The sequence below is a fragment of the Rhyacophila brunnea genome, unplaced genomic scaffold, assembly GCF_057557595.1.
Source record: "Rhyacophila brunnea isolate RB1 unplaced genomic scaffold, BYU_Rbru_1.0 scaffold_6, whole genome shotgun sequence".
NCBI lineage: Eukaryota > Metazoa > Arthropoda > Insecta > Trichoptera > Rhyacophilidae > Rhyacophila > Rhyacophila brunnea.
Window position 1 is genome coordinate 16352030 of NW_028233276.1, and position 14921 is coordinate 16366950.

Sequence of the window (14921 nt, forward strand, 5' to 3'; positions counted from 1 at the left end):
AATTTCAATATTATTGTGGTTATAATAATTGATTTGATTTATTTATAAATTCACATGAATGTATAGTATTATAACATAGCTAATATATTATTCTAAACTCACTCTTCTTATATCATTTATACTTGGAAAAGATTGTAATTCTTTTAATTTATATGAGTAAAGGTGAGTCGGGGTAAGTGTGACATATAATTCAATGAGATGAATTTCAACGTGGTTCATGATGAATAGGTGTGTTTTAAACAGTTGAAAACTTTACCGTAGGATCTACAAAAGCATTACGAAGAAGGAACCCACTGTATATCTTACTATAATACGACATTTTAATATTTTTTGATCATTAGTCAGTTTGTTACACTTACCCCAATATTGGGGTAAGTGTAACTAAATTCATCTTTATCTCAAAAGTACTTCTAAACCATAATATATTATATGCATAGAAAGGTAATATTTCATTTAATGGATATTGAGTCTTGAGTTAACTACAGTATAGAATTTCAACAAAATTGACTAAAACATTTTTTTTGGGGTAAGTGTGTCATACTTATGTATGAAGCGCTAGTGATGTCCCGAAAGAAAAACGAAGAATTTTTTATTAATTAAGGTAGGTAGTTGACGGAAATCCGATGACACCAGTGGTGCACCCAGGGAGGGGGCAAGAGGCCCTGGCACCCCCCAAAATATGAAAATCATCAGAATGATTTTACACATTGAAATTGAAAGCCAGTAAACTATACCTTGGGCTTAGACAAATAACACGGCAAAAAAATGATTTGTAATTCTCCAGCACCCTTTTTAGAAAAATTTCTTAGATTTTAATTTCTTAGACAAAAATTTCGAAACACTAATGTCGGGTTTTTTTAGAAACCCATTCCCTAATGAACTGTCAAAAAATTCTCGGTGTCCACCCGAATTCCAGAGTGGTGTAGGTCATGGCTGGGGAGGGCAGACAGGGCTCTAGCCTGGGAGCCCGGGCTGTGGGGGGCCCGGCGTGTCGGGTTGACCAGATAAGTGAGATAAACACACATCATAAATTAGCTTTAATAGCAAAAAAAAGTCTAGTATACTTCATAACCATGAACATTTTAAATTATATAATTGTCCAATATATTTTCTGATTATTATGTGTCGATACTCAACAGCTCCATTATTAAAGTAGATGTATTGAAAATCGCACTGTATAAGTACCCTCAATTTGAACTAAAACACAATTTGAAAAACTTTAATGTAGTGTTTCACACTGCCTTTAATCTAAACGGTGGATATGGGGCCCGTCAAATACCCTAGCCTGAGGGCCCGTTTCAGGATGTGGGGGCCATGGTGTAGGCACACCGAGTGCAATAGACAAAAGACCGATAAACGAGATATTAGACAGTGGTTGTGTATAAGTTAAATCCAATAATACTTTTTTTGTCAATTTTCAATTAATATTTTGGAACCTCAATATTAAAAAACCAAAAATCTACGATAAACATTCGGCGAAAAGAACGACTACACCCAATACAGTCGGTGGTGGTGTAAATCAAAAGAACATTTTTTTTCGGTGGAATTCGGCATAAATATTGTAGCTCTCTAGACCAGTGTTCCCCAAACTTTCGACATCTGTGTACCCCTTCTATAATTTTCGTAACACTGAGTACCCCTCGTCAAAGAAAAATGCATGTAAGTACTTAAATAACAATCAAAATAAATTTATTTTTTCCTTTTGTAGTACATAAACAAAATAATAATAAACGAAAAATAAATTCATTCATAATTAAAATATAAATAAAAGTTATATTATAAAAAATAACATTCATTATAATCAATGAAAAGGATGAAATTGTTTATGTTGAAACGACAGATCATCGTAATTTGGTTCCTTGGTTATTAATTTTAATCTGAGATGCGGTACCACACCCAAAGGCTGTTCTTTTTTTTTGACTTAATGTCTACAACACATACATATGAAATTGGAAAAGACAAGATGTATTTCAGGAATTTCTCTGTTAAAACTGGATACACATGTTGCGTTTGCAACCTAAATGATGTTTAAGTACACTCCTTATATTTATTTTTCAAGAATCCGTCTGAAGCTAATAATTCCAACAATTGCTCTTCTTCCGCGTGCGATAAACCTTTTAGCATGGATGTTGTATTAATGCTTGGTGCACCAGGTGCAGCCATAACCCGGTGCAGCGCGTACCCCCACGAAACTCTTCCCGTACCCCAGGGGGTACGCGTACCACACTTTGGGAAACACTGCTCTAGACCAAGCGGGTAGCACAGCCGATATTATGTGAGTAATGTTTTAGCATACTAGGTGCACATGTCCAACATGGTCGCTGTTAGTCACTTCCAATCCGCCAGTCGCTGATGACACGCTCAACGGTTACCGCCACTATGCCTCCAATTTAATAAAAACTAGGAGAAACTGTACAAATATATCGTCATGTATTGTGAAAATATGTAAAAATAATTATGTGAAGAAGAAAAAGAGCCTATGGGACTAATTTACATTCTCCTCCTTGGGTCCCCCAATATTAAATCCTGGGTGCGCCACTGGATGACACTAAAGAGTTTACTTTTTGAAGGATCATGGGAAAAACTTGTTATGTCAAGTTGACAGTCAACATTATATATCCATTGTGGACAATCCTATAAATTCAGGTTGATGATTGTACTGTTTAATAAGACACGTTATAGTACCAATTGATTACAAAAGGATCGCAAACTTTTTTCAAACATATTCTACGGCTTGCGGTTTTTTAGCATGGAACATGCTTTTGTCTTGACCAACCGGCCGGATTCATTACAAAAACATCGCACAGGCAGCGGTAACGAAAACAAAAAATAAAGTCACGAAAGTAGCGCGGTGCGGGCTGGAGTGGCTTCAGTAGGCAGCGAACGGCGCTTCGGGAATAACGTGTTACCCGCGCCCCGCAATTTATTTTATTTTCCTTCGAATTTGGACAACCAGCATTCAGAGAATCAGTGGGCAAAGCATGTTCTACGTTTAATAATTTTAGCCGTTAGGGTTTAAGTAACCATCATCTTTAAATAATAACTTATTTCTTTTAATAAAACCTATAAACCAATTGTGTCCGGGTACTTCGTTTTTAAACGGTGTGTTAATAATATTTTCTTTAATATACTGTCCAATCGATTCGAGGACTACTTTTTTGTGAGACATGCTTTTCCAACGTATGCAAATTTTCTGCAAAAGATGTTTCAATCTCTTTGGGTAATATTGTAGTTCTGCTAAACCTGTCTTCTCTTCTTTCGTAAACATGATTATACATATTATCCATTTGACATATCCTGTTTTTTTACATATTCTACTGTTTTTTGTAATTTCCCTTGGTCGTAAGCTCCTTTATCTGTCTTTCATTTATATTTACATGTGGAAAAAATGCACATTAATTATAATCGCATGTTAGATAAGCACTTATTTTAAAAACATGTGTATTAAATTGAAACACATGCATTCTTCCGAGTATCTACCTACTTAGCTAACATAAAACTATAATAATAAAATTATAAACATTTTATTTCAATTGCGAACATTTTTTCGATCGATATAAATAATACGTCGTGTCCCACACTAGTTAAAATAATGACTATGCGAATTCATAGAAAATATATGGGGGAAGTGTGACACAACCAATGACAATAATGTCATTGGACACAATACAAAGGCACACTTACCCCACGCGTTTAGTTTCGTGGGGAAAGTGTGTCTACTCGATTAAAGCTTTAAAATGCTTATCAATAAGTAAAACGATAAGAACACGTGAAGCAGGGTATCAAAACACATATACCCACCAAATTTTACAACCATAATGTGCAGATTTCCGTGTTTTAAAAAATAGTTTAGTAACAGCTACCATCTCACTCGTCGACTTCAAAATGTCGTCAGGAGAATAATCCATGTAGTCACCTCAAAAAACATGATATCGACACCATTTCTGATAATTTTTATAAATCGGTGACTTTGCTATCACCTTTCCATAGATGGCATCATCCAATTTGTAGTAGATACTGAGATATCTTAGTAGCTACACTTACCCCAAAGTTACACTTACCCGACTCACCTTATAAAAAAATGTATGTTTATGGCGTTTTCCAATTCCAGCTCCTTCTCACCTCTTGATTTAGTATTGAAAGAATGGCTGACTATAAATTATTATAAAATATGTGTTAAATTACCTCTCTAACTGCGAACATTCATATTAGGTATATTATTACAATATTATCGGGGGCAAAAATATCTTATAGGAGGTACCTACCTATTTATATTGAACAATAATATAAATAAAACGTATGTTAATACTCACATAATAATCTGTAGCTCAGAGGCAGACGGATGCAACTCCATTTTTGGGGAAATGAAAAAATGAGTTTTTTTAAGAATCGTCATGCTAAAGGCTTTATTTATTAGAGGCAGAGAGATGGAAGTCCTAGTCCAAGATATGCATAGCATAAAGATGCAAATGCCATACCTACCTTAGAAGCAGAAGGATGCAAATCCAATAATCCACTAAGATAAAATTCTCTCAAACCGTCTGCAATATGTACTAGACGAGAACCAGCCAGGAGAACGAGCTTTAGAGGAGGATACAGCACTATGGACCATATCCAAGTCATCGGAGAAATCAGAGCGGTAACAGGAATACAAGCTGCCGCTATCCATTGGTTTTATAGACTATGAGAAAGCGTTCGATTCCATAAAGAAATTTTCAATACTCGATGCACTCAGAAATCAAGGAATCCCCGGGCGCTATATAAATATTTTCAATAATAATAATATATTATACAGTAGCGCAACAACATCTCCATAAACCATCGCGTATTTCCTATCAGCAAAGGAGTCCGAAAAGGTGATACAATCTCACCTAAACTATTTACAGCTACACTTGAAGACTTATTTAGGCAACTTGACTGGAATGACACGGGTCCCCATAAATGGAGAATACGAGAGTCATCTGCGCTGTCCCGATGACAATAAATAGTAGTTTGCAAGATTCAGAAGACCTCTAAAGCAGAATGCAGGAACTCGCTGGAGTAAGCAACAAAGTAGGCTTGCAAATAAATGTATCAAAGAAGAAAGTCATGTTCAACTGCTTTGCGGGCCAAAAAGAGATCCTTATCAATGGCATTCAGCTCGAACAGGTGAAAAACTACATCTATCTGGCACAACAAGTGTCTATAGATGAATGTATATTTGATGAAATTGTTCGCAGAGTAAAGCTAGGCTGGAGTGCTTTTGGCCACCTGAATAATTTCTTCAAAAATGACCTCCCACTGTGCCCAAAGTGCAAAGTGTTCAACCAGTGTGTATTTCCCGTAATCACATGCGTGTGAAACATTGACCCTAAGTAAAAGAGAGATCCAGAAACTTAGAGTAGCACAAAGATGCATGCTGGGCATAACGTAAAAGGACGAAAAGAGGAATGAGTGGATAAGGGAACAGACAAGAATTAATGACGTGATAGAGTTTGCTAAAAACCTCAAATGGAAATTGGCTGGACACATAGCTCGAAGAAACGACAATCGTTCGACAAATTTAGTCATCCAGTGGTATCCAAGAGGTACAAAACATTCGCAAGGTAGACCTAGAGGCCGCTGGATCGATGAAATGGTAAAGTTCTGCGGAAAAACTTGGCAACGCAACGCACAGGAATGAGAGAAGTGGAATCAGCTTGGAGATTAGCGAGGCCTTCATCCAGCAGTGAATAGATTCAGGCTGGTGATGATGATGATGACATAATAAAATTTAAAAAAAATGTGTTTTGCTTTGTTATATTTATACTTACCTATAAATTTTTTTAACTTATAAATTGTTTTATTTTGGCTAGGTAAATAAGATACAAATCCACATTAACAAAATATCTTTAGAGGCAGAAGGATGCAAATCTACACTACGTTTTTTACTTTATTTTTTTAGATATAAAATTGTATTATATCTATTCCTTTCTTACATATTCCAGAAATACTTTAATGGAATAAGAATAAAAAAAATAATGATCATTCTATGTATATTTTCTTAGAAGTTATGAGTATTCGTTTAAAATAAAAATTGTTTTTTGGCTCTCCTGAACAATTGGGTATTTGGCACTTTCATCCGTCTGCCTCTGATGTACAGATATTATAACAATAAGAATGTTGTACTTCCGTTTTTTATATTACAGACCTACAAACTTATCAGAAGAATGGGATGGGGGAGCCACTGTCAAAAACTACCCAATCAAGACTCGTAACTGGACAAAATCTGACATTCGATTGACATTTTCAAAATGGCGTCCTATGGTAGTTCGCAGTTCCATTTTTGGCCATTATACAGATAAGTTTGTAGGTCTGTAGTTACTAAATTTCCGGCGAAGTGCAGATATGCCAACTGTACTATAACTATAGTATTGTACTATAATATTTCGCATGGAATAAATAAACACAATATTATTTAATCTGATCTATCAAAATTACCATAATTTTGAATAATTTTTTAAAGAACTATTATAATATTTTTAATTTGTTTTTTTTTTAAATAGTTGTATGAAAAAGAAAGAAAGAAAAAAAAAATTATATATTTTAACCCGCATACCTTGCCAGATTATTATATTGTATACTTTAACCATTATCATTTTTGATGCTGGTATGTTCTGGACCAAAGATGTCAGCGCCACTAATGTCACGGCTGTAACGTCCGCTTTCGGCACTAACTTCAGTCGCTTTTGTGATTTGCAATTCGTTCGGTTGTGTCTACGTTTGTCTGGGTACTTATAGTTATATTTCAGACTGTTTTGTATCGGTTGTGCGCGAATATTGTGTTTAAATGGATTACCAACAACCCTGGAGACGTCCTTAATGTTTTAAAAAGGTAAACCAATGCCCCTACCTTTGTTGTTCTTTGAAATTTGTACAAAATGGTCGAATGTATCAGTGCAATCCGTGGGAGGGTAGCGATGTATATAGTTAACTCAATATAATATAAGCATCCTCAGCCTGCGTCTACGAAGTTGATCATCCAGAAACATTGTAACATGTACTTTTATAACATGTTCAGTGATATTCAAACGCCTGTTTGTTTTATTGTAAACATTATTGAGTAAAAAAAATATTCGCGATCCTAACTTTTTATCATGTTTTTTCTTGCCTTTTTGCCACACATGATCGCAGTCTTGGGTTTGAAACTGGCGTGCTAATGTTTGTTTATGTCATATTGTGTCATTCGGCGTTAAAATAACACATGTTTGCTTTCAAATTAGTCGCCGAAGAGGAGATTTTTCTCGAGTACAACATCGTTAGACCAATCCTAATATCGAAAATCTATCGCGCTATGACTCACCGTGGGAATTAAGTATTCACTTTTTTACATGAACACATTTCAATTTTTTTTTTAATATACCGAATTAAATGTCTACTATTTTGTTTAATCGCATTTATTGAAACATGAAAGTGGCAGTAATGTTTTATTGAATGTGTTATTATTCCGATATTCAAAATAAAAATTGACAGAATATACACTCGAATTTGGTGCCTCCCATTTACGTGATAGTTGTATTACAAATTGACAGAAAAGTAAGTTGTATGTAACCCTCCGTTGAGATAATTTTCGATTAATGAATACTTTTTACATTTTAATAATGTATGATTGCAAAGAATGGCCATGCTTTCACTGAAAACAACGTTCTTAATCATTTGTTTATAACATCAATAATAAAAAAATCTACATGCGGTGAACTTCCACTACGTCTAGACAGGGCTAACTTGTCATTGTAAAACCAAGTTTTTCTTAATAATTTTAATAGATATGCAAAATGGGGGTCGCTAAAACGATTTTAATTTATTTGTAGAAACCTATTTCTATTTTTATTAAGTACCTACATCAATTTTTCTTTTAAAATAAATCGATTCACGTTTTTGGCTGTATGTAATCGATAATCATACTCTTTTCATGTGTATTGTTTATTTTAAAGTTTAGCAGGTAGATGCTTCTTGTCATTCATAAAATAAATCATCTTGTCATGCAGTTTGATCTAAGTATACCTACGTTAGTAAATAATACATAGCCAATAATATGCCTACTAACAATACAAATTGTGTCTGTCTGTCTATTTGTTCGGTTATAGCTAAGAAAGTTACTGGATTGATGAAACTTGTACTTACAGTTTATCGACTACCTATATTGTTGGTTTCATACCTTTAGTAGATTTCCATCTCGATATCAAAAGAAATCTCTCGAAAATGATGCACTTGCAACATACATTATGAGCAGTGACGTCCCTAGGCAAAATGCCGCCCCTAGGCAGCGCCAAAAAGCCGTCCCATTTTTTATACAGTATTTTTATCTCCCTTTCATGACTCCAGTATCTAAGAAATGTGTTGTATTGATACGTCATTACTAACAAAATATACACCAATAAAGCATACAAAAAAAATTATATAAAAAGCGAATAAACATAATTAAGTTAGACACTTACCCAAATTATCAAAGTCTGGTGGCGTATTTGGTTGATATTTCTGACACATTTGGTTTGTACCATTTAGCAATACACAGATTTGTTATTTCCAAACCATTTTTACAAAGCTATTATTGTAGATAGGTACAAAATGTAAACAAAATATTTTTAGCTATTTCTATAAGTATACCAAAACTTGATTTGCCGCCCTTCGAGTAACTGGCGCCCCGAAGCGACGCTCAATCTGCCTACCCCCACGGGACGTCACTGATTATGAGATAAGGCGCGGGTTCAGAAGCGCGCGCTTAGAAATCGACCGATAAATATAGTAAGAATCGATATAGGTAGATACCTAATATTTCTTTATTGTGTAGGTAAGTACTTACCTAAGTATATGTGTCTACTTTTTCCTTCCGTATCCGAATATACCTAGCCGGAGACATATCCATGTTACGAATATAATCGCTAGTGTATTATAATTCGTAATCTGGACATGTGTGATTAGTGAAGTTATGTTTTATTTATATTATTTATATTTATATTATATTTATTATTGATATTTTAAACAAAATCTATCAATCACATTCTCTTTTATCTAATCATACCGATGACTCTTCTTATCGTTCCATCCCCTAGCGGAGGTCGGCCACCATCAGGGCGATCTTCGCCTTATCATTTGCATTTGCTACCAGCAACAGTTCGGTGGAGCTGCACTCGTACCAATCACGGGAGGTTAAGCCGCGACATCGTCATGTGCTACGCTTACCGTTGATCTTTCGTTGGATGTCAAGCTGAGGAATGGTGTGCCATTGTCCTGTAGTACCTAATGTGGCCGAGGTACCTGCTGTAATTTCGATCGATGACTGTTAGTAACTATTCATAATACCTATAAAGAAATTTCGAGTAGTACCTATAACGCGGTATGCAATGGTGTGTATGTTGGGAATAGTGACTAAAAACAAAATTACATCGATACAAATTAAAACATCGAATGAGGTTCGGTCGAAAATTGGAACCCATATTCCAGGTTTCCATCCTTTAAAAAATCTGTACACTTCTCCACTTATTTACCAAGTTTAGGTAGGCATGTTATTCTATCAATGTTTTATTTCAATTGTACAGCTCAAAAAGTTGGTGTATTATAAATACGTATGTTATTTTTCAAGATACCTTTACCTAGTGATTGCAGGCCTTGCGACTACATTTGTGTAAAAAATATTTTGTAAAGCATATTATGAATAATTACTGGCTCCAACAAGAGTTAATGATGACCAAACATAATACATAACAATGGAACGAAAATTCCAGTTCGAGGTTCTCAAAATTCGTAATTGGGAGTTTTTGTTCCAGGATTCGGGTTTGGTTCCATTTCCAGCTCTGTACACAACCCGCTGCCTTATGTTGTGTCCCACCGATTTAATTTAATATACGTTTAATATAGCACAATATATTAATAACCTAGATTATATGTCCAGTAAAACACTGTAAAATGGTTTCATCTGTCAATATTATAAACTATTGTAACGTTTAGTTTATTGTTTACATATCATTGATTTTATACGTGAAATGATCGGAGCGAACAGTGGGATTGTGTCACCCCTCGTAAAACACCTGCGTCTCCTTGACCACAATACACTGATTGCATTTACAATATACACCAGCAAAATCTGGTTGGAAAAGGTCTGACTTATCAAACCTAGATACATGAGTTCGGTTAACATTGTTTAGCAAGCATGGCCAACTTTAAATCGGCTATTATCTACTGTCTAGTTACTAGTATCAAGACGGGCAGTGATCTACCACAATATTAAATTGTCATTCTTCAACTTTAACGTATTATATTTGGCTGATGACACTGGCATTAGAAATTAAACAACACTTATCTTTCACCATTAGTCGTCCATCACAAACAAATATTCAATTTCCCATTATTTGTGAAAAATATGTTCTGGTCTTCTTTCGACGACGGGTGCAATGAGTCACCCGCTGTATGCATGTATACAAACTGTATGACAGTTGTATCAAAATTGCTTTCAAACATTTGCATCTTATAATAATAATGTTCTGATACAAATCACTTTGGATTTTAGTTTTCTGACGTGGATGGGAAACATTGAACATTATACTGATGTTCTTGGTCTGCATTAGATTTCAGAAATCGAAATGTCGCGTATATCTGGATCTGGAATGTATATATTTAATTAAAAATAATATTCCTAGGCTCGGGCGAGAATATATTTAATATCATTATCCGCGACACTAGTTGTTCCCTCTGCGGTTCGAGAACAAAAAAAAATTGATCATTTCCACGATAGTTTGCTTAAAACCTTAAGTAATTAAAGTAGATAATTGATGAATAATTCAAGTCATCCAGTAGAACCAGGTAAACCTGGAGGCCGGTGAATTGACGAGATGGTTAAGTTATGTGGAAAAACGTCGCAATGCGACGCGCAGCACCGATTCCGATTGGATCAGCTTGGAGACGTTTTTATATAGCAATGGATTGGTCCAGGCTGATGATGGCATGAGTTATTTTTTAATGTTTCTACGAATGGGTCCTGCAAAGTGCTTCTTGAGCACAATGCGTAAAGATTGCAAAAAATAAACAAATAAACGAGGAGAGGTTGCTGACGAAATTGTAACTGGCTTTTTTTAGCTCTGCCGAAACAAATTAATAATCTCACAAATTTTACCATAAACATGCCGAAAATTACATTAACTCAGTGTAATTTGCTGCACACTAGATCCTAGTTAGAAGGACCCTCAGAATATGCAAAAGTTCACGATTTTATACAAAAATGCAAAAACTGTTTAGATTTTCCGAGATATGCGGTCTGACTACTGTGTCTCTTTTTACTCGATCCAACCACCGCAGTCTATGCTTCCCGACCGTCATTTTTCTTCTGTTCTGTTCTAGTGGAAGGACAATATTATGCGCAACGCAGTCGCCACACTTTGGCGCGTGTGATCACATGGGATCTTTATACCTACAACAACGCACACGGCTCCGAACGCCCTTCTTTATATTTTCCTTTTAAATATTATATTCATCTTTTTCGCATATTTTTTTGGGCCCCCGGCACTCCGATCCATTGGCCAATACAGGTCTGGTAAGGGTTTATAATGCTTATCTTAGGTTGTCTCTAAACCGTAGTCGAATTTGTTTGCCGGAATAGTCATTGTACTAGCTTCTTGGCTGATGTCGTTTTGAGGAGTAATGCGGGATCTCAAAGAAGTATACAAAAATCATTTAATTATAGGAACTTGGGTATTCGTAAAAAATCCCGGATTACAAATCCTAATACCTTATTTCTAGTAGGTATTAAAACAAACCATTTCTTGATGCATCTCTCAAAAATGAAGGGCATTACTGACACTGAACTGGCTCTTAACCCTGTAAGTTTTTGTTTTGCATATAAATTTAATTAATTATAAGATTATGGCAGTAAAAATAACTTTTCAATGCCAGCCTATTACCATTGATAATACATTTTAATAATATTCTAATAACGATATCTTAAAACATTTGGGTCACTTTACTGTCCAGCGATAAATTTTAATTGCATCATTACTACACTTGTTTAATGATAACGTCTTTGTTAACCCTTTCTAGGGCGTCACATATTGGATCCCAGCGATTACAAACTTTTCTCCGCATGTGTGTCAAATTTAATTCACTCCAAATCACAGAAATAAAGGAATAATACTATTATGACAGAATTAACGATGGAACGTCCGGAACCAAGATAATTCTGAAGGGTTCTGGTGGGTTCTGGTTCGACGTTGTCAGCATTCAGAAAAACGTCATTCATTTCCAGCGTCACTATTAATAAAACGCACACTATTAATGAAAGTCAAAATATATAAAAACAAAATTGGTTTTGTTCAAATTACTTACCTTTCTGCCAATTCCATTTTTGAATTTTCACGACAGTAAAAGTTTGCTTATTTTGGATTCGATTTTAATTTCGTTTGTTTGACTAGGCTGTTGACATGTTGTATGCCTGGATAGTAGATACATTATGTATATAAGTATATGTAAGAATGTAAATATTATTGTTTTGTTAAGTAAGAAAAACTTATATCGAATCATCGACTTCTAAACTACTTGGACAGGGTTGATTACCCACATTTAATTTGTACGAAGTAAAATTTGCCGACCCCATCTGACCAATTCACAAAATGAGAGAGCCTTTTCTGACACTTTGTCGATCGAGATAGTACTATAAGGGCGATTCACAAAAGTATTCAAGCCAAATGAAAATTTCATCGACTATCTATTTGGCGAAGCGGTGAGCATATTATTTTGTATTACACTATTTTCAATATGAATGCTTTGGTTCCGGTACAAGTCGACTATGTTGCATATTCGAATTATTGGTCAATGATTCTAGTAAGTTATAAAACGATGCCATATTATACTTATAACAAATACATGTTTCTTGGCGATATCTTTAAATGTAATAATTGATTAAGTCGACTGATTCAGTGAATTTGAAATTATGTCGAAATTTACAGCTGATTCCGATAACAATGTGAAGTTTGCTTAATTAATGTAATACAAAACGACTTGCTTCAGACTTATTCATTGGTCTAAGAGCCCTCTCCCACTGCGACGGCTAGTCGGTGCGACACGTCGCAACAGCTGGTTTTTAGTGTACTTGGACTTCATATAATGTATAGGTACATATTTGGGCATTATTTCCGTATGTAAATAATATATGTATTTTTGTCATTGACCGCGTTAGATGCAACAGTGCGCTCTTTTGTTTTGTTTTGATTTTTTTTTCGGAGTCGTCCTTGCCATAATAAAATATGTGGTTGCACATTTTGGCTTGTCTTATATGGCTCCCTGTTATGCAATTTCGCGAATATCAGGCATGGTCAACTCGGCAGCTGTTGCATGGTCAAATGTAATATTAGAAGTTATACTTCTTTGACGTATTAAAACAAAAACAAAACTTGTGATTAAGCATCAATTACATTGAGCTTCTTTACGAGCTGTTTGTTGGCGAATTTATAATCTGCCTGTAAAGTCGCCCAGTGTAATCATCGAACAAGCTAACATGTTCGATGATTACACTGGGCGACTTTACAGGCAGATTATAAATTCGCCAACAAACAGTTCGTAAATAAGCTCAATGTAATTGACGCTTAACCTAGATTCTTCGACTAGCTCTTAATTATCTTGTTAAATTACACACTCAAGAAAAGGGGCCGCTTATTGGAGCGCCGTTGGTTTATTTCTATACACTTTAACTTATATTACTAAATTATATAATTATTTCTCTTGTTTTTATTTTTAAAGTAACAACTGTCACTCTGACGTTTAATCCGTTTGTTTACGTAAGGAATTGCAAATGGTCGACAATAATAAATTCGTTGCCTAAGCAACGGAACAATTCTATTATCAAACTTGCGTTTGTATACACCTGACTGATTCACAGCTAACTTCATACTGTCGCGCACTTTCGTAACGGTGCGCGCGCGCAGCTCTCAATTTCGCTCACTACAAAACTCCCCAAAAGAAGTATTACTTCAATAATTAAATTAATAACTTTACTATTTGATGTACCTACATACTTAAATAGTACCGCTTTCTCTGTGTCGAAGCTGTGAACGTGAAGATCTCTTCACACAGAATGTTTGTCACGTCAGTTCTGAATTAGCATTGTTTCTATGATATATATAAATGTATACATAATTTATATTATTCACCGTGATATTCTTTCCCATGGGCACTCTTCATTAAAAGTCAATGTAAACTCGGTCAAAGCTCACTTGAGTGTGTGGCGACCTCTGTTTGGACAGGGATTCCCATTTTTGCGTGCTCCCACGGACTCTTTTCTGCATTTTATAAATTTAAAATTTTTTTTTTTTTAATATTTGAAGTCAATTAAGTAATAAAAATAATTTCAATTGAATATTTTTGTTAATTGATTGGATATAATATGTATTAAATGTATTATCTATTTGTGGTTGAACAAACAACCCGGTAGATCAAAAAAACTATCCCACCCGGAAAAGTGGGGCATTTAAAATAGAATCATGCTTTGGTTCAACCTATGCGAATCATTATTTTCAACGTAATAAAATAGTAACTCTTGGTCGTGGACTCATGGCTGAAGATCGTGACCACATTTGAATTTCGCCATCCTTTGAGCGACCAAGGCTTTCCATCCTTCTCGATCTCCCGCTTCTCTCAGGGCAGAATGGATGGTGCCCCCCCCCCCCCCCCCCAGTCAGCTCTTTCACTTGGTCGCTCCAGCGCGCAGACGCTCTTCCTCTGCGTCGCCTTCCCTGGAGGCCACTCAAAACTACCAGTCTCTCCAGGTTGTCTGGTCCGCACCTGACAATATGTCCAAAAAACTGCAGAATTTTTCTCAGACATATTGTCGAGAGCCGTTCTTTTATCTTCAGTATATGGATGATTTGACTGGTTCATCCTGTGCTCCGTCCAAGAAATACAAGCATTCGGCGCCAACA

At 35.4% G+C, this 14921-nt stretch overlaps 1 protein-coding gene across 2 annotated transcripts in view; it reads left to right on the top strand.

The window, feature by feature from the left end:
- Positions 1 to 6699: 6699 nt before the first annotated feature.
- The window catches only part of LOC147065287 (uncharacterized), a 71178-nt gene continuing 62956 nt past the window's right edge, over positions 6700 to 14921 (top strand). For both annotated transcript variants that reach the window (XM_085956411.1, XM_085956412.1), the window contains exon 1: positions 6700 to 6853. The gene's annotated coding sequence lies outside the window, so the exon portion shown is untranslated. The remainder of the gene's footprint in view (positions 6854 to 14921) is intronic.